This window comes from Mauremys reevesii, linkage group 5 (assembly GCF_016161935.1).
Source record: "Mauremys reevesii isolate NIE-2019 linkage group 5, ASM1616193v1, whole genome shotgun sequence".
Taxonomy (NCBI): Eukaryota; Metazoa; Chordata; order Testudines; family Geoemydidae; genus Mauremys; species Mauremys reevesii.
The window spans coordinates 9,131,516-9,155,801 of NC_052627.1; the positions used below are offsets into that span (position 1 = coordinate 9,131,516).

Genomic DNA, 24,286 nt, shown 5'->3' on the forward strand with positions numbered 1-24,286 from the left:
TGTGAGATAACCCAATATCCTCTTTAATTAGGATGTGCTGTGCATTCCCTTCCTGCTGCTTCTGACAAGCTCCTCCCTCAAATTAATCATGAAATATCTCCAAGAGATAGGAAACAATTAAGATAGGCAGGATGAGTAAATCTAAGTGACTCTGAAATTAGTTGTTCAGCATTATCGCTATCAAAGCCGAGCTTCACTTTAAATGGAAAACACGTCTGATAAGCTCTAGTACATAAATTAAACCCCAGATTGTACAAAAAATGCACACAAAATAAGAATGCTGTGGCTTTCCAGTACCTGTTTAACAGGGTGTCTGTTATCAACCAGCGATTATGATAAGCAGAAGTGAGCAAACCCCGGGAGGTAATTGGATTTGCTAAATCCAGCTTGGCTTTGGTTCTGGAACCTAACACAAAAGAGGGCAGATGTCCTAGACTCCCACCAGCTGCATATAGTTCAGATCATTAACATAAACCAATTGCATAAGGATAATCAGGGTTAGAGGATTGTGGGGCAGCGTGTTTATTTAAATAAACCAACCAACATCTTTGTGTTTTCCCCAGACGCAAGTCCCGAATGGAAGTCTCAGACGCTGCAGAGGTTTTAAGAGACAAGAAGGGGCTGCTGTCATCTAGTCTCAGCTCCTGCATAACAGAGGCCCTGGAACCAGCAACTCCAGCCTAAAGCCCAGGCAAGAACCAGAAGTTGTTTTTAGAAAGACACATTCAGTCCCACTGCGAACACTTCAGGTGACAGAGAATCCATCCCATCCCGCTGTGAGCTGCTCCAGCAGTGAATTCCCTCGCTGTTAAACATTCGCATTTTATTTTTAGCCTTAATTTATCCAGCTTCCACTTCCAGGCTTTGGATGCTAGATCAAAGAGCCCTTTACTATAGAAAGTGCAAGGACAAGTGCAGAGTCCTGCACTTAGGATGGAAGAATCCCATGCACTGCTACAGACTAGGGACCGAATGGCTGGGTAGCAGTTCTGCAGAAAAGGACCTAGGGGTTACAGTGGACGAGAAGCTGGATATGAGTCAACAGTGTGCCCTTGTTGCCAAGAAGGCTAATGGCATTTTGGGTTGTATAAGTAGGGGCATTTCCAGCAGATCGAGGGATGTGATCATTCCCCTCTATTCAGCACTGGTGAGGCCTCATTTGGAGTACTGTGTCCAGTTTTGGGCCCCACACTACAAGAACGATGTGGAAAAATTGGAAAGAGTCCAGCGGAGGGCAACAAAAATGATTAGGGGACTGGAGCACATGACTTATGAGGAGAGGCTGAGGGAACTGGGATGGTTTAGCCTACAGAAGAGAAGAATGGGGGGGATTTGATAGCTGCTTTCAACTACCTGAAAGGGGGTTCCAAAGAGGATGGATCTAGACTGTTCTCAGTGGTAGAAGATGACAGAACAAGGAGTAATGGTCTCAAGTTGCAGAGGGGGAGGTTTAGGTTGGATATTAGGAAAAGCTTTTTCACTCAGAGAGCGGTGAAACACTGGAATGGGTTACCTAGGGAGGTGGTGGAATCTCCTTCCTTAGAGGTTTTTAAGGTCAGGCTTGACAAAGCCCTGGCTGGGATGATTTAGTTGGGTTTGGTCCTGCTTTGAGCAGGAGGTTGGACTAGATGACCTCCTGAGATCCCTTCCAACCCTGAGATTATATGATTCTAAATATTCTCCCATGTAAATACTTCCAGGCCACGATCAAATCACCTTTCCCGGCCAGTCTAAACTAGCTTTACTATTCCAGCAAAGTGCTCCTAGCACGGACACAGCTATCCCAGCAAAGCCGTGCTTTGTACCAGTATAATAAACCACCCCCTGGAGCACACCAAGCTAGACCTGTAAAAACACAGCTCTCCTCATGGCTGCGGCTATGCTAAGGGTGTCTGCTGGCATAGTTATCTCCATCCGGGATCACACCCCTGTGCCAGCCGAAGTCTTCGGCGTAGGCGTGGCCTCAGTTGTCTCTTTATTCAGCTTAATCGCCTGAGTTTCTTACTGACCTGGGATCGTTCTTCATGAAGTGTGGACAGCAGAACTGGGGCGTAATACGCTAGTGATAGTTTCACCGATGCTGCAGAGATTTCATGCCGCTGAGGATCCCTGTCCAAAGAAAGGAGTCTGATTTATACTACACAATCCTTTATGATTCTTTCAGTACTTGATACAGGCCATCTCCCTCCCTCGCACAAGAGCCTGAGGCCTCGTCTGTGCCTCAAAGTTTTGCTGGCATCTCTATGTTGACCAGGAGTGTGGGAAGGGAAAAAAGATCACCCCTCTAACTCGTGTGGCTATGCCAGCAAAACTTCCCATGTAGATGCAACTATGCCAAGGAAGAAATACTTCTGGTCAGCATCGCTAGTGTCCTTTGGGGAGATGCTGTGGCTGCTACGTCAGCCGAACGCCTTGTGCCAGCTTACGCTGAGCCAGCACTAGGGGGCTCTGCTGGCTACACGGAAAAGGCTCTGTATCATAGAATTGGAAGGAACCTCAGGAGGTCATCTAGTCCAAACCCCTGCTCAAAGCAGGACCAATTCCCAAACAGAATTTTACCCCAGTTCCCTAAATGGCCTCCTCAAGGATTGAACTCACAACCCTGGATTTAGCAGACCAATGCTCAAACCACTGAGCTATCTCTCCCCGAGCCTCATTCTCCACTGCCTTGCTCCTTGCATTGTGCAAGCTGAGTGAGCGTGTGGTGCTACCACAGCATCAGGTGCAAGGGAGGGGAGAATCCGGTCTGTCGGCCCAGAGTCAGCTTTGGCTTCTGGTCTCTTTGTGCCAGCAGCGCCACCCTCTCAGGAGCGGAATGGCTGTCCCGGAAGTGGGTGCAGGTGGGACCACAGCGTGACGTCCTGCAGCAATCCCGTCTAGTGGCTGAGGAGCTGGACTCCACGGGCACGAGTCAGAGCAGAACACAGATGGCTCTAGTTTGCACATGTGGCTTGTGAAGGCCCGGGCAGCCCCCAGGATCAGAACCGCGGAGCAAAGGAGCAAGTCTGATATCTATGTGAGCACAGACAAGAAGTCTAGGGGAGGTATCACAGCCCAGTAAAGAGATAGGGTCTATTCCATTAGTTTCTGCCATTAGCCTACTGTTTATGCTAGGCAAGTCTTTTCCCCTTCCCATTACCTCTCCCACCCTTTGTCTGTTTAGACTGTAAGCTCTATGGGGCAGGGACTGTCTCTCAACATGCGTTTGTACAGCACCTGGCACTCTGGGGCCTGTAGATGGGCTGACTCACCCCTGCGGCGCCTCCTGCTGGTGACTCTGGGAATTAGCTCAGTTCCAGTCCAGAGCGCCCTCTGCAGGCCCGTGATCCACCTGTCTTCAGGCCCCCATGTCCCGCTTTGGACCCGGTGCCCTTTAACATGGGGTGCTGCTCCCTAACAGTAACCCCGTTCTCTCTGGGTTTCCCCTGCCCAGGGAACCCCCACCCTCTATCCCCACCTTGCCTCAGTATTGGCTACTGCCAGTCATTGTCTAGCCCCACACTCTGGGGCAAACTGCAGTATCAGCCAACTCATCACTGGCAAAGGGGTTTGGACCTGCTGCCTTGGCCTACCCCTGGGCTGCCCTCTGCAACCCCCAGTACCTGTTGGCCCTTCGCTAGGCCGCAGCCTGGGGCTTTCTAGGCTGGAGCTCCCCAGCCCCTCAGCCTAGGTACCCTGCCTATAGCCCCTGCAGCCAGGCCCTTCTTCCTCTTCAGGCAGAGGAAGACTGTCTTGGCTTCTGGCTTCCCTGGCCTTTTATAGGGGCCAGCTGTGGCCTGATTGGGGTGTGGCCTCACCTGCAGCCACTCCCTCAATCAGCCCAGCTTAAAAGCTGCTTTCTCAAGCCTCAGCCCCTTCCCAGGGCTGTTTTTAACCCCTTCAGGGCCAGAGCAGGGGTCCACCCTGCTACACACACCCCACCTCAAGAACCCCTCCACCGGGGGGGGAAGGGGGGGCGGGGTGCTCTACCGGCCCAGTTTTCTTCTCAGCTGGGCCCGCAGAGAATCCCTTTCTGCTCGCAGGCTCTCCAGTGTTTGGAGCAGCCTGCTTCCTTCCTCCAGGGTTTGGGTTCCCATAGTAGCCTTTTCAGCTCCTCCATGGGATCCCCGGTTTGTTTGGGGCCTCTCTGCCCCTGCCAGTCCCCTCTTTTGGGCCTTGGCCGTCACCACCCCCTCCTTTGAGGCAATCTTGGACCTGGCCTGGTCCTCCAGCCTCCCCCAACTTCTCTGGGGACTAGGCTGCTTGTGCCCCTTGTGGCAGAGGCAGCACATCCAGTGCCCATCCGTGACCACCTCAGGGCTAGTCTGGGCCCTGTGAGTCCCCTGAGGGCATTCCCTCTTCTTGTGCCCAGGTTCCCCACAGGCCCAACACATTTTGAGCCCCTCTGTTGGCTTCACAGGGGGCACTCGAGTCTGTCCATGGTCCATTTTTGGCATAGCCCTTTCTTCAGGGCTTGCCTGGGCCCTGCGAGTTCTGTGGGGGCACTCCCTTTTCAAGTGCCCTGGTTCTCCACAGGCCCAACAGTTCCTTGGCCTTGGCACTGGCCTCCTGCCCCAGGTGCCTAGGCCCCAATGAGGTCCTTGTGCCCTCCCCCGCAGCAGCTGAAGCAGCCCTGCTTGCTGCTCGGTGAGCCGGGCCACACAGGCTCTCCAGTAATAGTCTCTCATCTTCTTTTCCACCATTTTAAAGTCCAGGCAATAGTCCCATAGTCCTTGCCCTGGCCCCTTGTATCAGGGGCGGACCGCTATACCCGCATTCTCCACCACGTGTAGACGGACGGACTCACCCCTGCGGCGCCTCCTGCTGGTGACTCCGGGAATTAGCTCAGTTCCAGTCCAGAGCACCCTCTGCAGGCCGGTGATCCGCCTGTCTTCAGGCCCCCGTGTCGCGCCTTGGACCCGGTGCCCTTTTACATGGGGTGCTGCTCCCTGGCAGTAACCCCGTTCTCTCTGGGTTTCCCCTGCCCAGGGAACCCCCACCCTCTATCCCCACCTTGCCTCAGTATTGGCTACTGCCAGTCATTGTCTAGCCTCACACTCTGGGGCAGACTGCAGTATCAGCCAATCATCACTGGCAAAGGGGTTTGACCTGCTGCCTTGGCCTACCCCTGGGCTGCCCTCTGCAACCCCCAGTACCTGTTGGCCCTTCGCTAGGCCGCAGCCTGGGGCTTTCTAGGCTGGAGCTCCCCAGCCCCTCAGCCTTTCCCCAGCTCTGCTTCACCCTAGGTACCTTGCCTATAGCCCCTGCAGCCAGGCCCTTCTTCCTCTTCAGGCAGAGGAAGACTGTCTTGGGGTACGTCTACACTACGGGACTATTCCGAATTTGCATAAACCGGTTTTGTAAAACAGATTTTATAAAATCGAGTGCGCGCGGCCACACTAAACACATTAAATCGGTGGTGTGCGTCCATGGTCCGAGGCTAGCGTCGATTTCTGGAGCGTTGCACTGTGGGTAGCTATCCCGTAGCTATCCCATAGTTCCTGCAGCCTCCCCCGCCCCTTGGCATTTCCGGGTTGAGATCCCAGTGCCTGATGGGGCAAAAATCATTGTCGCGGGTGGTTCTGGGTAAATGTCGTCAGTCACTCCTTCCTCTGGGAAAGCAACGGCAGACAAGCATTTCGCACCTTTTTTCCTTGGATTGCCCTGGCAGATGCCATAGCATGGCAATCATGGAGCCTGTTTTGCCTTTTGTGACTGTCACCGTATGTGTACTAGATGCCGCTGACAGAGGCGATTCAGCAGCGCTACACAGCAGCATGCTTTTGCTTTTGCATGACAGCAGAGATGGTTATCAGCCATACTGCACCATCTACCAATCCATAAATTGGTAATAAGATGGGCATGGCTACCAGTCCTTTTGCACTGTTCCATTTGCTGCTGTCATAAGTGCCCTGGCTGCTCTTAGCCAGGGGCGCAAAAACAAAATTGGGAATGACTCCCTGAGTCAATCCCTCCTTTTTGGTATCTAAAAATAGAATCAGTCCTGCCTAGAATATGGGCAAGTGTACTAGAGAACCACTGTATCAGAGAACCAGAGAGCACAGCTGATCTGTGTCAGATCCTGCAGAAATTATGAGCTGTATGCTATTCACAGGGGGTGCTCCTGCAACAACCCCACCTGTTCATTTCATTCTTCCCCCAGCCTTCATGGGCTACTGTAGCATTGTCCCCCCACTTGTGTGATGAAGTAATAAAGAATGCAGGAATAAGACACAGTGACTTGTTAGTGAAGGCAGCCTCCAGCTGCTATGATAGTCCAGACAGGACAGTAAGGAGTGTGTAGGAGAGGAGCCCAGCATCCTCTGCTAGTTCAGGGCACTTGAATCTTTTCTTTACACATGAAGGGTGGGGCTGATGGAGCTCAGCCCCCTGTTGCTATGACGATGATGGATATCAGCCATACTGCACCATCTACCAGGAAAAATTAGGACCAGGCGCCCTTGATCGACCTGACCGATGCTAGTACGTATGGTTACCAGGCCTTTTGCACTGCCCCATGTGCCAATAGGCTGATGATGACGATGGGTATCAATCTTATTGCACCATCAGCCACCCATGGCGGGGGGGGAGCAAGGATGTTGGTGTTGAGTGCTGCACCATCCCGTCTATCTGCAGCATTCAGTAAAGATAGGGTGACATGTAAAACAGTCAAGAGAGGATTGTTTTCCCTTTCACTTCTGGGGGTGGGTGGGGGGGTGCGTAAATTGCCTAGCTATGCCCTGACCCACCGCGGACACTGTTTTTGACCCTAGAAGCATTTGGAGCTCAGCCAAGAATGCAAATGCTTTTCAGAGACTGCAGGAACTGTGGGATAGCTTGAGTCCTCCTGTCCATGAGCGTCCATTTGATTCTTTGGCTTTCCGTTACGCTTGTCACGCTGCAGTGCGCTGAGTCCCTGCTATGGCGTCTGTCTGGAGATTTTTTAAAAAGGATTCTGAATTTCATCTTCTGTAACGGAGCGCTGATAGAACGGATTTGCCTGCCCTTACAGTGATCACATCCGCATGGTCCGTGCTGGAGCTCTTTCTTTATTTTGATTTCGGACTGCATCGCCACCCGTGCTGATCGGAGCTCCACGCTGGGCAAACAGGAAATATTCAAAAGTTCGCGGGGCTTTTCCTGTCTACCTGACCACTGCATCCGAGTTCAGATTGCGGTCCAGAGCAGTCACTGCTGCACTGTGGGATAGCTCCCGGAGGCCAATACCGTCGATCAGCGTCCACACTAACCCTAATCCGATATGTTAATACCGATACTAGCGTTACTCCTCTCGTTAGGGAGGAGTACAGAAACCGGTTTAAAGAGCCATTAAAATCTATATATGGTGCCTCCTAGTGTGGACGGTTGTGGCGTTAAATCGGTTTTACGCTCCTAAAACCGATTTAAACGCCTAGTGTAGACCAGGCCTTGGCTTCTTGCTTCCCTGGCCTTTTATAGGGGCCAGCTGTGGCCTGATTGGGGTGTGGCCTCACCTGCAGCCACTCCCTCAATCAGCCCAGCTTAAAAGCTGCTTTCTCAAGCCTCGGCCCCTTCCCAGGGCTGTTTTTAACCCCTTCAGGGCCGGAGCAGGGGTTCACCCTGCTACAGGGCCCTGATCTCATCGGCAGCCTCTAGGCATTGCCTCAACAGGCAAGAGAATTCAACTCATCCACAGCACAGGAAATCCCCTGACCTTTTGCAGGGATCCTTTGGAGCTGGCTGGCGTCTGATAGAACACTCGGTGATGTTTTACTTTCACTATCCACAGCGACCAGGATTTTCAAACAGCCCCGTTAGAGGAGCAGGAAACGCCGAAGGCTCTGAAGTGGTTTACAAGGACTCCAGAAACGACCTCCTCTGGCTCCATATGCTCCAGCACATCCTCTTTGCTTTGTGTTAGTGACTCGTACAGGCAACAGACAGCAGCGCTGGGGAGATGAGAGGGAAGAACAGAGAAAAGCAACATGCAAGTAGAAAATGAGAGGCTGCCGTCACCACCAAGTAGACGGCCACTTGGGTAGGTTTTTTGACGTTGTAGTTATTCATAAGCTTTGTTTGATGAGAAAAGCAATATTTCCCTTTAAAGCACAGCTAAAACCGCAGGGTTCTTTCCTAGCTCCAAGAAAGAGTGAGAGGAACCACAAAACAGAACTTTCTAAATGGACTGCAACAATGTGGGACGTGCGAACGTGGAAGGATGCATGATTACTACACAATCACGAAAGGTTCTAAATGAAACCGGAGCCCTGTTGTGCTAGGAGCTGTACAAACACATTTGGGAGACAGTCCCTGCCCTGAACAGCTCGCAGTCTAAGTGGACAAAGGAAACAGAGGGTGGGAAGGGAAACAGAATCACAGAGAGGTGAAGTGATTTGCTCAAAGCCACACAGCGGGTCAATGGCAGAACCAAGAATAAAGCCCAAGTCTTTAATCTCTAGATCACACTGCCTCCATGAAGAATGGGATGGAAAATACATCTCACATGGATTACTGTGTTCAGTTCTGGTTATTCCATCTCAACAAGGGCTGTGGGGCTTCAGAACAGGCCCCAAGACTGATCAGGGGCATGGAAGGGGATACAGGCAAACCGCTAGCTAATGGGGTTTGGGAGGAAACTTCCCCTAGGGCAGGTTATCCCATAACTCTTGCTGCGGAGTTTCTTGCACCTTCCTGTGATCCAGCCAGTGCTAGCCACTGCCGGGGACAGGATATTGGGCTAAACGGACTCAGCTCTGCTCCACGTCCTCCTGTGTCCTGGAAGCAGCGGTGAGAGAGCCAGTCTTAGAACACACCTACCTCAAGCCTCTTCTCAGACATCCCTGAGTGAGGGTGAGCTGGGAAACGAGAAGGAAAGAGGGTCCACCAATCGCAGGCCCCAGGACTAGTTATCCCAGGATACCATCTGCTGCAGGACTAACTCCAGCCCTCCTCACAAGCCAGGCTGTGGCCTTTATACGCTGCTTACCTTGCTCAGCTCGGACCCGGGGCAATCAGTGGTCACCACCAAGCTGGCTTTGACTGCCACAAGGCCTGGCAGTGGCCCTTTGCTCGCAGGCCAGGAGATGGGGCAGAACTGATTTTGTGGTTTCTTTGAGGCTCCGATCCTCTGTCATTACCATCGTGAGTGTCCCGTGAGAGCTCAGCCTCCTCAGGATAGACCCTCTTGCCACGTCAGAAGAGGAAGCGACGTGGTAGCTTTTTTTTTTTCATACCAACGGTCTTCTGCCTCATGTTAAACAACACAGCTCCCAACGTCACTAGTGAGGAATAGCAGAAGGGGGAGAGTAAGAGGAGCATTGAGAGGAAAAGATGGTTTCAGATAGTAGGAAAAAAGAAGCGTGTGCAATGAGGTAGCATGGCCTAGTGGGTAGGGCAGCCACCTGTGATTTAGGAGGCCTTGTGGCTATTCCCTGTTCTGCCCCTGAACATCTGGGTGACCTTGGACAAATCATCTCACCTCTCTGCGCCCTCTCCTGCCTTTGCAGCGATGTTGGGACCAGCAAGGAGTTATGTTTGTAACCACTGGACCAAACACCGATGGCACAGCGCTGCTTGCAGGTTCCCACTGCCAAAGGAAATCGGAGTTAGAGAGACAGGCAGATCTTGCGGTTAAGGCACCGCACGAAGACTCAGGAGGCTTGTGCTTGACTCCTGCTCCTGCCCCAGACTCCCTGGGTGATCTGGAATGGGTTGCTTGGGTCAAGACTTTCAAAGGGAGAATCCTACAGTTAACCTCTTCAATCCAGGCTTTAGACACCTAAGCAAACGGTCCGATTTCCAAAGGTGCTGAGCACTCAGCTGCTCCCACTGTTGCTGTGAAATCTGCTGGCTGCTCAGCACTCTTTCAACCTCAGGTCGTTTGCTTACATCAGGAGCCTAAATGGAGACTCCTCGTCTGAGACTCATGGCCTTCGTCTGTCTGTCAAAGGTTATGTTTCCAGGTCGCCCCGAGGAGGAAAGGCAGGCACTGTCTTACCTCTTTTGCTGGACAGCAGCAGTGCCGCAGTATTTGCTGCCGCGCACCTCTTAGCGAGTCCACCCGCTTGCAGGGGCAGGAGGGGTCCAGACAAACACGTCGGTAGTTCCAAGGCCCTCCGGGGACCATGGCCCTTCCCTCCCGTGAAGGAGGGGAAGCAGACTTTTGGGCTCTGCGGGGAGTCTCAGCCCCCGCCCGTCTGCTTGGGGAAAGGCCCAGAACTAGCGCTGGGGATTTCAACAAACCAGCCCAGGTGCTTTCCTCAGACCCACGCTGCTCCCAAGCTGCTCCTCAGCACAGTGGCTGGGACTGCCAACTGCCGTTCTGGCTCGGGCTGTTTCAGAGCACACCACCAGCTGGGCTGGGTTCCTCCCTGTTAGGAGCCTGCCTGCCCCCAGGTCTGACAAGCCACACAGAGGCAGCTTTTTGGGCCTGTGACCCCAGGAATTCTTTAACCTCTTCTTGACACACACTCACTCTCTCCATGAGAGAGATCCCGGGGGATGGGTATCTGACCTCCCACCTCACTTTCCCAGGTGGAAAATGGGGAGGAATCTCTCTTCCCCCCTCCTTCATCTGTTTATACAGTCAGCTCTTCAGGGCAGGGATTGTGCAGAGCCTGGCACCATGGGGCTCTGAGCTCAGTCAGGGTCTCCAAGGGCTACTGCATTACAGCGCCTAACAATAATTGTGAATAACGGGTGATGGAAAGGCAACACAGCAGGTCCTATCCCACCCCAACCCCTCTGTGCTGGAGAGCAGCATGCATGTCCCGCTCCAGATCCGGCCCAGGGCACTCTCTGTAAAAGTATCCCTGCTCGTGTTTAAACGCACAAAAGTTCAGCTCGTAATGTTAATAACCTTTTCCTTTATTCTGCTGCCGCCAAATCACGTATTGGTTTCTATTTTGAATAGTTCTGACATTTGCTATGTTTAGCGCTTTGAAGTTTTACTTAAAAATAAAAAGCAGTTGACTGTAAATCTGAACAGGGAACATGGAACCATCTGTACATATTTATAAAGACTTAAATTTGGGGCAGACTGTTGATGTAATATTCTATACACCCACTTTCAAACTTGCTGTGTATATTTAAAGGACCAGATGTTTTAAAAGCTGATCCTGTTGAGAACAAAATCTGGCCACTTCGTTCGGCACCCAAATGGGAGCTTCTACTTTTAAAATCCAGGCCCGCTGTATCTTAGTTCGATTTACCTGGCCGTCCTCATGGCCTCATGGTCGACTGCCACGGCTCCCCTGTTGACTCCACTTACTCCTCCTGGCGAGGTGGAGTATGGGCATAGATTCGCGGATCGATTTATCGCGTCCAGACGAGACACGATAAATCGATCCCTGATACATCGAACAATACCCACCAATCCAGCAGGTAGTATAGATGTACCCTTAGCCTGAAATGTATTTCATCTCCTTTATACTCAGGCTGCAGCCTATTGTACACAACCCTGCTGGGTTCAAAGTGGCCTAGATGTGACCTCAGCTATGGAACAAATTGTTCCAAACTCTCTGTGATTAATAAAATGAGGAGCCGAAGCAACACATTATTTGGTAAAAACCCAAACACATGAAACTCAGAGTAGAGAGATGGGTTCCTTTTAAGAAATGGAAATGAAGTTTATCATGTTTCATCTACTCCTTTAGAGTCTGTTATGGGAAAACCAAACACACATGGCTTCTCCATCACTTGCAGTGAAGGCTGGGCGTCTTTCAGAAAAATGTCCTATAGCTCAAACAGAGGTTCTGGGCTCGATGCAAAAATTGTTGGGTGAGGTTCTCTGGCTTGTGTCATGCACATCGGACTTGATGATCCAATGGGTCCCCCATTAGAGATTAAAACCTATGAATCTATATTGTCCCAGAACAATCCTCATTCCTTCTTACTGTCTGTGTGGAAAACGTTCTCCCAAACCTTTCAAGTTGCTCTCCAGGATTTCCAAGATCCACAAACCCGGAAATCCTGGACGCCCCATCTTCTCGGGCATTGGCACTCTCACTGAAGGACTGTCTGGATATGTGGACTCTCTACTCAGACCCTATGTTACCAGCACTCCCAGCTATCTCCGTGACACCACTGATTTCCTGAGGAAACTACAATGCATTGGTGACCTTCCAGAAAACACCATCCTAGCCACCATGGATGTAGAGGCTCTCTACACAAACATCCCACACACTGATGGAATACAAGCTGTCAGGAACAGTATCCCTGATGATGCCACAGCACAACTGGTTGCTGAGCTCTGTTCCTTTATCCTCACACAGAACTATTTCAAATTTGATGGCAATATATACCTCCAGATCAGTGGCACCGCTATGGGCACCTGCATGGCCCCACAATATGCCAACATTTTTTTGGCTGACCTGGAACAATGCTTCCTCAAGCTCTCGTCCACTCACGCTCCTTCTCTGCCTATGCTACATTGATGACATCTTCATCATCTGGACCCATGGGAAGGAGACTCTGGAAAAATTCCACCACGATTTCAACAGCTTCCACCCCTCCATCAACCTCAGCCTGGACCAATCTACACGGGAGGTCCACTTCCTAGACACCACAGTGCAAATAAGCGATGGTCACGTTAACACCACCCTATACCGAAAACCTACCGACCGCTATGCCTACCTTCATGCCTCCAGCTTCCATCCCGGGGCACACCACACGATCCATTGTCTACAGCCAAGCACTGAGGTACAACCGTATCTGCTCTAACCCCGCAGACAGAGACCAACACCTACAAAATCTCCACCAAGCATTCTCAAAACTACAATACCCGCACGAGGAAATAAGGAGACAGATCAACAGAGCCAGACGTGTACCCAGAAGCCTCCTACTGCAAGACAAACCCAAGAAAGAAATCTACAGGACTCCACTGGCCATCACATACAGTCCACAGCTAAAACCCCTCCAACGCATCATCAGGGATCTACAACCCATCCTGGACAATGATCCCACACTTTCACAGGCCTTGGGTGGCAGGCCAGTCCTCGCCCACAGACAACCTGCCAACCTGAAGCATATTCTCACCAGTAACTGCACACCGCACCAAAGTAACTAACTCAGGAACCAATCCATGCAACAAACCTCAATGCCAACTCTGCCCACATATCTACACCAGCGACACCATCACAGGACCTAACCAGATCAGCCACACCATCACCGGTTCATTCACCTGCACGTCCACCAATGTAGTATACGCCATCATATGCCAGCAACGCCCTTCTGCTATGTACATCGGCCAAACTGGACAGTCTCTACGGAAAAGGATAAATGGACACAAATTAGATATTAGGAATGGCAATATACAAAAACCTGTAGGAGAACACTTCAACCTCCCTGGCCACACAATAGCAGATCTTAAGGTGGCCATCCTCCAGCAAAAAAACTTCAGGACCAGACTTCAAAGAGAAACTGCTGAGCTCCAGTTCATCTGCAAATTTGACACCATCAGCTCAGGATTAAACAAAGACTGTGAATGGCTTGCCAACTACAAAACCAGTTTCTCCTCCCTTGGTTTTCACACCTCAACTGCTAGAACAGGGCCTCATCCTCCCTAATTGATCTAACCTCATTATCTCTAGCCTGCTTCTTGCTTCCATATATATACCTGCCCCTGGAGATTTCCACTACTTGCATCCGACGAAGTGGGTATTCACCCACGAAAGCTCATGCTCCAAAATGTCTGTTAGTCTATAAGGTGCCACAGGACTCTTTGCTGCTTTTACAGATCCAGACTAACACGGCTACCCCTCTGATTCAAGTTGCTCTCAGTAGCAGGACAGCCTGGAATTGGGTAGGGTGGATAGAATAATAGAATATCAGGGTTGGAAGGGACCTCAGGAGATCATCTAGTCCAACCCCCTGCTCAAAGCAGGACCAATCCCCAGACAGATTTTTACCCCAGGTCCCTAAATGGCCCCCTCAAGGATTGAGCTCACAACCCTGGGTTTAGCAGGCCAATGCTCAAACGACTGAGCTATCTCTAGGGCAAAGAAATAGGCTGCAAGAGATTTAGATTCAGTTCCTATCGTAGCCACGATACTACAGCGATGAGGACCACATAAGTCCCTAGACAGGCAGTGCTGGTAGCAGAACTTCTGGGTCAGTGCTTTGTCTTTGATTTTCTGTGGTTCTACTTTAAGGGCATGACCCTTGCCCCTGTCCCCCACTGTAATCAATGACAGTGTTGCTCTTGACATCCATGGGAGGAGGAGCAGGCCTCAGCTTCTGTCCCCCATGATATTGGACACTCAAAGGAGGCACCAGGCCTTCCACAAGGGCCATTACGTGAGAGCTGGAGCCAGTGCTGCTGCTGCACAGCCAGAACTTCTCGCCAGACAAAGGAGGATTGGGAGTGCTTGGTTAGGGTCTCCCCACCGGTCCCTAGAAGCTTAGCACTATGGGAAGGAACTGACTATTGTGAATCTCCTGGTCCTCACATGTGTGAAGAGGTAGTGTGCTCCAGAGTAGTGTCCTCCCTGGCAGTCAGGAGGCCTGGCTCTGACACTGACCTGTTGAATGACCTTGGTCAACACACTTCACCTCTTTGTGTTTCTGTTTCCTCTCTCACCCTTTGCCTATTTTAGTCTCTAAGCAATTAGGGGCAGGGTCTGTCTCTTACTATGTGTCTGTACAGCATACAGCACAATGGGACTTTGATCTCAACTGAGGCATCTCAATGCTGCATCAGACCCAGGGAACACGTTTTCTCTTTGTTCGTGAGTGGTTCTCCCTCAGCAGCGGCATCTCATCATGCCACCCACCCTGTAATCTTTCATTATGCACTGTTAATTGTCTATAACTGACATCAGCCACCTGTTCACTCAGCAAAGCTATGGGCACTTAACTCTTTGGCATCAATGATTTCCTGTCTGTCCATTTCTGCCAAAAGACATCGCCTTGGAAGTCTTGACTGCCAGCACTAGGGAACTAAAGAAAGGCCATGACGATGCAGCATTTGGATTCTTCGTTATCCCAGAGGGGACCAACATAGAAAGAGGCCAGTTGACTCTGGTCAAGAGGATAGGTCTGGCAGCCTTTATGGACGAATCAACCAATGAATCCAAGCAAAGGGACATATTGAAAAGCAAAGCCCCTATGTCTGTCAATGTTTCTTAACACGAGATGAAAAGGCCAGCTTGTCAGTTGGGGGTGTGCTGATTGCCTGCCAAAAATTCAGAAGCACAGGCACAAGTGGGAATGGAGCTGGATGGAAAGCACAGCCCCATGTTTCCAAAAGGAGACGTACCCAAGTACACGCCCACAGATCTCTGCAGGCAATCAGAAGCTGTACCATTGTAGACAAATGTGCAACACAGCTCAGCAGCCAAGAAAGACTTACGCTGCTAGCCATGACACTGGCACAAGGACAGCAAAGAGTCCCGATGGAAGGCTTACAGGCAGGGAAATATTCAAGAATTATTTATTCTCTATAAAAATGCGTGACTGACGAATTCTAGATACACTCCTGTGTAGTTTTATCTTATGTAAGCAGAGTCAGGATGAGCTCTACCCTGACATCTGGTGGTAAATTATGGGGAGTGCAGAAAGAAGTTTCATGTATTCGCATTGGTATTTCAATTATTTGCATTGGCACTCCCACTCCCATTAGCATAGTGCACAGCAGCCTGGGATGGCTATTTTCACTGCTGTGGGATCCCCAATTTCTTTGTTATTGGAGCAGGAGGAATGAAATGTTGTCACCCTGATTGGGTAAATTGGGAACTACAAAATTGTCTTGTGATGGGGGGTTTCATTGTCAGCTGGATAGCGCTTGCTAGATGGGGCACATGGGTTCCAAAACCCATTGAAAAGAGAGAGGCTGGGGACAGATGTCTGTACTTGGTGGTGCAGGCTCCTTGTGTGAGCCAGAAGCACCAGTTCCACCTATGCCTCTCTCCTCTGTGGAATGTCAGAGTTGATTCTTAAGGGAATCAAAAAATTAAGATACCAGTTACTGAGCTGAACTCATGGGCACTGGGTTCCCCTACTAAGAGCTGAAATCACTGAAGAGCTGGACTTGCTGAGCTGAGAGCACTGAGTACTGTGCTAATGAGTGGGGGAGCCTGAAGCCATACTATGGAGCAGAGCAGCTGGCAGAGCGGAGTGGAGCAGTTTGTGCAGCCACTGGGTGAGTGGAACCAAGCAGCTCGCGAGGATGGCTGGAGTGGCTCACAGGACAGCTGGTGGACCAGAGCAGCTGGCAGAGCGGAGCAGCCCACAGAGCAAGTGGAGCTGAGCTGTTAGTGGAGATGACTAGTGGAAGCCGAACCCCATGAAGAGGCAGGGCAATTGGCCCCGAAACCACGTAAGGTGCCCCTTTCTACCCAGGCTGGGGAGGGGGACCTCTGCAGAGAGACTCTTGAGCTCTGGGGCTGCACTGACCCGGGACAGAGACTTTTGGATTGTGGGACTTTTGGGACTGTGGGTGATTTGGGGGTTGCTGGACTCAAGGGCCCCGAGAGAAGGACATGGCCCAATTTGCTGGAGTGGGTCTTTGCTCACAGTTTGACCTAGGAACTCTAGCTGAGGTATTTTCCCAATTTAATGCTTGTTGTTTGTCATGTAATTAAACCTTTTCTGCTACACCAAGACTCTGTGCTTGCGAGAGGGGAAGTATTGCCTCTTCGAGGCGCCCAGGGGTGTGTGTAAGATTTTCCCAGGTCACTGGGTGGGGGCTCGAGCTGGTTTTGCATTATGTTGTGGGGAAGGGACCCCTATGTATTGAACCTGGCCCTTGCTGCTATCGTTTCGGCCCGGCAGAAGGGTTACATATAGTCATCATTTTTTGTAAGTTACAGATAGCTCAGTGACTAACCACCATCAGGTTTCAAACCAGCCTTGGAAAACAACCTAAACTGGGCAGTGAGCTCTTCCATATCTCAGCCTCTGTTTAGCCACAAGGTTTTCTCTTACGAGCCAAAGCATGGGGGTGAAGCACCATTCTGCCACTGTTACTATGCTGTATGAATACGTCTCTTTTTGATTCAGTAGATTTCCCTGGGCTTGGAGAGTGTCTCCCAGGACATCACAGGCTGGGCTTTTTATTTATCCAAGCACATAGCAAAGATTTTCTGGAATCATAACCAAAACATTCAGGTCTTGGAGCAGCCTCGATGCGTGCACAGCGACCAGCTTGTCTGCAACAGAGGCTGGGGCTGCTTGCGTCTGATTTCTGGGTGTGGCCACATGTGATTACTTTGCACTGGAATTCTCTCCATGAGGAGGGAAGGTGGTTTATGGATGGTGGCTCCACCCATCCAGCTCAGAAGTGGGAGAGGGAGCTGCAACACGCCGCTCTTAGCTCTTTTCCACGGTGGTGTATCCATCCTCAGCAGACCCTCTGGATTGATGTTCCTGGTAGCTACAACGAACAAAGAGACCCTTGAGTAGCTTTGTTCCCAGCAGGATGGTGACGTTTTTAGACCAGCAGTAGCTGCAGCGATTTTCACATGCTGGCATTTTGTTCAGCTGGAACTGGGAAGTCCTGGCTGTCCCCCTTCTATCCCATAAATAATAATAATACACAGTTAGAAATAATGCATGATTGCACTGTCCGCTTCCAGCCCACTGGCTGCAGGAGGATTTAAAAATTACTTTAATACATATTTCCCCAATGGACCAGAAAGATTCATTTTGGCACACGAATGTGCACTTTTAAAAGTTGCTGACACTCAGGGCGCTCAAACTGAGCCCTTTCTCCTCCCCCTGTAAAGCACATATTAAAAATCAGCCTCATTCTATACATACCCGAGAGCCCACCATTAACACTGTTACCTTCTGTTGAAGCGAAGTAGGTGCCTTTTTCTGAGAGCAAATATTAGGGGATAAAAATGGAAATAATATTGCAGGGCTATTACAAATTTGCAAAAGCAAGAACATTTGCCAATTATAGCTGAGCTCATGCTCCAGCCTTCAGAGGCAGATCCTGACTTAGACTCCATAACCAAGTCTGGGAGTGGGAAACCTTCAGACAGATTTTGCATGGGGGCTGAGTCCCGCCACTTAGGAACAAGCCTGGCTAGTTGCCCAGTTATATCCTCCTTGGAGTAGGTGGCTGGGGAGTGGTGGGCAGAGCTTCAGCTCTTCATCCCCACCCACCACGCACACATTCCCTGGCCAGAGTAGCCAACCTGGCATAGGCCAGCAATCAATTACAACCCCCGGAGTAATGAAGCAACTGAGGAGTAATGGTGCCTCCTGGGCTTGTGTCAATGTCAGCTTACATGTCACCCAAGATCAAGGCTGTGCCTAAATTCAGTCTAGCCCCTTAGCTGTGTCTCTTTGTTTTACCATCACCATAATTACTTGAGTTAAGGGCAGAGTAACTCTAGGCATAACACTCTTTTCCTTGTTCCAATAAAGCTCCTTGTTCAGTGTTGGAAGAAAGCAACTTTTTCTGCCATTGTTACAGAGCCCCTCCACCCCCATCCTTTGTTATGCTGCAGTGTCTGAGCCACCGGATTGTTTCATCTGCACCTCGCACATAGTGAGCAAAGGTAATGTGTTGGCAGCCTCTGGAGAGGAAGCCATTCCGAATTCTTGGTAATGCAGCATCTTCCACTTAGCACCATAAAGCAGTTCAGAAATGGAATCAACACTTTTCACCCACGTATTTAGGGAGCAGCAGGCAGCGCTGGTATGTCAGCCCATTACTTAACTGCTGGTCATATATCCATGGCAGCAGATGGCTTTTACATCCACTCCTCTGAAGTGTTATCTGATACCATCCCCCTGGCCTTGGCCCCAGTGGGAGAAAGGGCTCCAATTCAGATCAGAGAGGTTTTGCCCTTAAATTAAATGCCATCTCACATGAGGCTTCAAAAGGCCCTTCTGCAATCCAATTTGGCTCGAGAAGTGCCCGTTTCTATCTGCAGAGGTGTCGCTCACACATTCTCTGACTGCCTTAATCTAGAGCTCTGTCACGTGAAGGATGGATGCACCATGTGTATGTTCTTAGATGAATTTGTCCCCATGAGGATCTCATTTATCCTTTTCTCTGTCCATTTTTGCCTCCTAGAGCATTTGTTCACACCTGTAGCATGTACACACTGTATGTTTCTAGGGAACATTCCTTTCTGTGATCCCTCAGCATGGATCCCCCTGCCTTCAGCTGTCCCTTTTCCCCCGTCCCTGGTTGGGCTGCCAATGGACCGTCTGCAGCCCCAGAGGAAAGACCTGCATTGATCCATGATGTTAGGAAAGTCTCAGGTAAGGATGCTTATTCTTCAACCATTGTTGTCCCGTTAGCCCTTGCGGTTAGACAGTAATCAGGGTGTGGCAGGCTGCCGCTGCTGGGATGAGAAATTAGTTATATGAATCAGGGAGTTTCTTAATGTAATCTTGTTTATTTAAAAAAAAACGACCAACACCTGTTCACAAAGTCCTGTTTCCCTGAACACTGTAAAAACAAAGAGCAGCAGCCATTTCCTCAGTCAGAAATCCCCAAGTCCGCCACTCCAGCAAGTTGTGTGCCTAAGAAGCCCTGCCCCTCTGCTTTTATAGATGAGAGAAGAGGTGTGGGGGAGGAGGGGACAAATAGCCTCCTTTTCCCTAATACAGGAAATATAACTTCATCTTGTTCTTCCCTTACAATACAAAACAATTTATGGCCCAGACCTGCAGTCTTTGTTTCAACAAAACTCCTACCAATTTCAATGGGAATACTGCTGTTCTAGAGAGGCTGCAGGATTGGGACCTTAATATAGAGGGTTAACTTGGACACTCCCATTATTGGTTAGATTTTTACTGTCCTTCACTATAAATATTGAATTAGCTCAGACCTGTTTTACCTTGAGGTTCAAGCCTTCTATTTGCAGTGAACATCCTGCCAGATCTTAATAGCAATAAATCACTTCCCTGAGTCATTCATATGATCCATCCCGGTTAGAGGGTTCTTTACGCGATGAAGAACAATTTAATTGGGGTAGATTGGAGAGACTGGTCCCTGCAGTGAACGAAAAGAGGAATTGGCTCCAGTATCTTGATTTTCAGGGTTTCTGGGATTGGGATTTTTTTAGTTCTCTACCAGGGAAAATATTTTTCTTGCTCTTTCTTGAAACAACTAAGCAACACTCACTTCGGTAAAAGATCCATGAAAGAGTTACGTGGATACAGGGAAAATAAAGCCCGGAATCCTATCAAAGGGCAGGCAAAGAAAGGAAACCTCGTCTCATCTTCTTGAAGTGACTGAGAGCAGGCAGGAGGGAGGGATTAATGCAACGGAGAGGACCGTGAATAGGGATTTATTTTTCAAATGAGGATACAATTGCACATTTATCAGGCGCTTACCTGTCAGATCTGTTACGAGAATGAATTAATAAACAGCAAGGCTCAGGTTTTCAATTAAGCTCAGCACCCAGCCGCTCCTATTAAGGACAAGGAGGACTGCTGGGGGCTGAGCCTTCTGAAAAGCCAACCACTTGAGTTAAGCTCTTTTGAGGAGCTGGCCCTGATAAAAAGACAGGTGATGCTCATTACATGAGAATTTTAAAATACTTCATTCAAGCCAGTGTTGTGGTTTGCTCTGTATATTTAGTAATAATTAATAATGATATCTAGCTCACGTATAGTGATTTTCATGAGTAGATCTCAAAGCGATTCACCACCATTGGAGTTGCATTTAGCAGGGAATTGAGCCTATACACTAACTCCTCACTTAACGTTGTAGTTCTGTTCCTGAAAAATGCGACTTTAAGCGAAACGACGTTGAGCGAATCCAATTTCCCCATAAGAATTAATGTAAATAGCGGGGGTTAGGTTCCAGGGAAATGTTTTTCACCAGACAAAAGACTATATAGATCCATATATATCCATACACACACACATGAATACAGTATAAGTTTTAAACAAACAATTTAATACTGGTACACAGCGATGATGATTGTGAAGCTTGGTTGAGGTGGGATATTTCCCAGGGAATGCCTTACTGCTAAATGATGAACTAGCAATTGGCTGAGCCCTCAGGGGTTAACCCATTGTTGTTAATGTAGCCTCACACTCTAGAAGGCAGCATGAATGAAGGGAGGGGAGACAGCATGGCAGACAGAGACACACACTGTGTGTGTGAGATGCGCATTGCCCCTTTAAGTATGCTGACCCCACTCTAAGCACATTGCCTTTTTAAGTTAATCAGCAAGCTGAGATGACAGCTACTGCCAGGAAGCTCCCTCCGTTCTGAGCCCTGTTCCCCCCCCCCCGCAAGAAGATGGGATAAGCGGGGTGCAGGAGTAGTGGGGAGGGGGACCCCCTGACATTAGCCCCCTTCTTTTCCCCACCCTCCCGCACAGCAAGCAGGAGTCTCTGGGAGCAGCTCCAAGGCAGAGGGCAGGAGCAGCACAGGGCAGTGGGGGGAGGGACAGCTGAACTGCTGGCAATTGTTAGCCTGCTGGGCGGCTGCTGCACAGGGAACTTAGGGGAGCAGGGAGCTGATAGGGGGGCTGCTGGTCCACCCTGGTTCCAAGCCCCCACCAGCGAGCTGCAACGGGCTGCTCTTCCTGCAAGCAGTGTACAAAGCAGGCGGCCACCAAATGATGTTATAAGGGAGCATTGCACAATTTTAAACGAGCACGTTCCCTAATTGATCAGCAACGTAACAACAAAACAATGTTAACCAGAGGTGAGGAGTTACTGTAATTGCTAAAATGGTTTCTCTGTGTTACAGTTTAGTACAACAACAATGGATATACTTAGCCCCCAGTCTGAAACGGGAAATGTTGCATCCAGACGGGCATAAAACCAGGTTAACCAGTTGAGTAGTTTCCAAACTACAGTTCCTTGTTCAATGCTACATTGGGCCCATTGTTAGCCCCTGGCCGCCATCTTCCCTGCACATCCTGCTTCCAGCACAGAATGTGTTTTTCCTTCCACAGATAATTAATATTTACAATCAGACGCTGGAGGAATCACTGCATCCCGGTCAGCAGCCGTATTTTGACATCTCCACAGCAATGTAGCAAGCACCTCATTTAAACCGGGGGAGAGGCACTCCTTGCATTGTCCTTTGTGCAGACAGTTCCACCTGCTCCCATCCTGGCTTGGATTGAAGTAAATGACGGCACGAGGGCACCGGGCAGGGGAGAATCTGGCCCATTCTGCGGTCATTCAGGCAACAGCTTTCAGAAATGGCAGCTGGTTTGGGGGCATCCAACTTGAGACACCTTGAGGGAGCTAGCGCTGAGGGGGATTTGAACTGCCTGGTGCTAGGTGCTGTCAGTGCTTCTGAACCTCAGGCCCTTAACTGCTCTGCAGCTCAGCTCTAGTCTGCAACCAGGAAGGACAGGAACTAGCAACCCCCACCCGCTCCATATGCACTGAAAGAGGAAATAGACACTCCCTGCTCAAAGAGCCACCTGCCTGGGAGAGGGGATGTTACTAACCCCAGGTGGGGGAGGGAGAACTTTCCCTTCAGTGGGAGCTTTGCCTGAGTGAAGACTGCAGGGTTGAACTACAATGGCTGTAGGCGAGGGGATGGACAGAAGGAGGGGATGAGAGACCCGACAGAGATGTGCTTAGCGGGAAAAGGGCTGGGGACCTGCCCGCCAGCATTCCAGCATGGAGAAAAGAGGGAGGGGGAGGGAGGGTTACCAACAATGAAAACAAGTTCCTCCTATTGCTAAGTGGCATAATTCTGGGCTCTATCCAACTGCATACTTAACCAGTGCTCATCGCCGACAGATCAGAGAGCTTCCCCAGGCGATAGAGCAAACACGTCTCCCACCAGCTGCGTCGCCTAGCATATAGTCTGGGTAGATGCATCCTCCCCTAGATAGCTTCTAATGTGGAAAACAATGCAATCCCATGATCCACTGCTCCCTCCTTGGCTAAAATCTGATCGACCTTGGGGACCTTTGTTTTTCTGAACTGGAGGACTGCTATCCAACACAGCTGCCTCACAGGAAATCATTAATAGACTCATAGACTTTAAGGCCAGAAGGGATCAGCATGATCATCTAGTCTGACATCCTGCACATCGCAGGCCACAGAACCTCAGCCACCCAAACCTGTAATAGACCCCTATCCTCTGGCTGACTTACTGAAGTCATCATGATTTAAAGACTTCAAGTTACAGAGAATCCACCATTTACACTAGTTTAAACCTGCAAGTGACCATGCTGCAGGGGAAGGTGAAAAACCTGCAGGGTCTCTGCCAGTCTGACCTGGGGGAAATTCCTTCCAGACTCCAAATATGGTGATAATTTGGCTCCTGAGCATGTCGGCCAGAACCACCAGCCAGACACCTGGGAAAGAATTCTCCATAGTAGCTCAGAGCCTTCCCCATCTAGAGTCATCTCCTGCTGTTGGTGATTTTTGCCCTGGCAGTCTCCAATGGGCACATGCCATCATACGCAGTCTTATCATATCATCCCTCCATAAACTTAGCAAGCACCATTTTCAAGCCAGTTAGTTTTTTTGTTCCCACTGCTCCCCTTAGGAGGCTGCTCCAGAACTTCCCTCCTCTGATGGTTAGAAACCTTCATCTAATGGCCAGTTTATATCCATTTGTTCTTGTGTCCACATTGGCACTTCACTTAAATAACTCCTCTCCCTCCCTGGTATTTATCCCTCTGATGTATTTATAGAGAACAATCATATCTCCTCTCAGCCTTCATTTGGTTAGGCTAAACAAGCCAAGCTCTTTGAGTCTCCTCTCACAAGATGATCAGTGGAATGGAAAACCTACCTTAATAGCCCTTCTCTGCATGTTCCAGTTTGAATTCATCTTTCTTAAACATAGGAGACCAGAATTACACACAGTATACCAGAGGAGGTCTTACCAGAGGCTTGTATAATGCTACTAACATTTCCTTGGCTCTACTGGAAATACTTTGCCTAATGCATATCCTAGGATTGCATTAGCCTTTTTCACAACTGCTTCACTTTGGCAGCTCATAGTTACCCTGTGATCAACCAATACACCCAGGTCTTTCTACTCCCCCATCACTTCCAATGGGTAAGTCCCCATTTTACAGCAAAAATTCTTGTTGTTAGTTCCTAAGTGCATGGCCTTGCATTTTGCACTATTACATTTCATATCATTTTTTCTCCCTTTTAACCAGTTCCTTATCCACCTCTCAGTTCTCACACTGATCCCCATCTTCTCCAATTTAACTAATAATTTCCCATGTGGAACTGTATCAAATGATTTACTGAAATCCAGTAGATTAGATCTACTGCATTTTCTTTGTCTAAAAATTCAGTTATCTTCTCAAAGAGATCAGGCTGGTTATGCATGAGCTACCTTTGGTAAACCCACATTGTATTTTATCTCAATTACTATTTACCTCGAAGTTTTTAACTACTCTCTCTTTCAAAATTTGTT

General features: G+C 49.6%; 1 long non-coding RNA gene across 1 annotated transcript; it reads right to left on the minus strand.

Moving 5' to 3' along the window:
* Positions 1–582: 582 nt before the first annotated feature.
* LOC120406498 lies at positions 583–9,220 on the minus strand. Its single transcript, XR_005599320.1, has 4 exons — positions 8,945–9,220; positions 7,673–7,907; positions 2,010–2,109; positions 583–680 (listed from the first exon to the last, which is right to left on the minus strand). It is a non-coding gene; the product is annotated as an uncharacterized LOC120406498 (long non-coding RNA).
* Between the last annotated feature and the right edge of the window lie 15,066 nt (positions 9,221–24,286).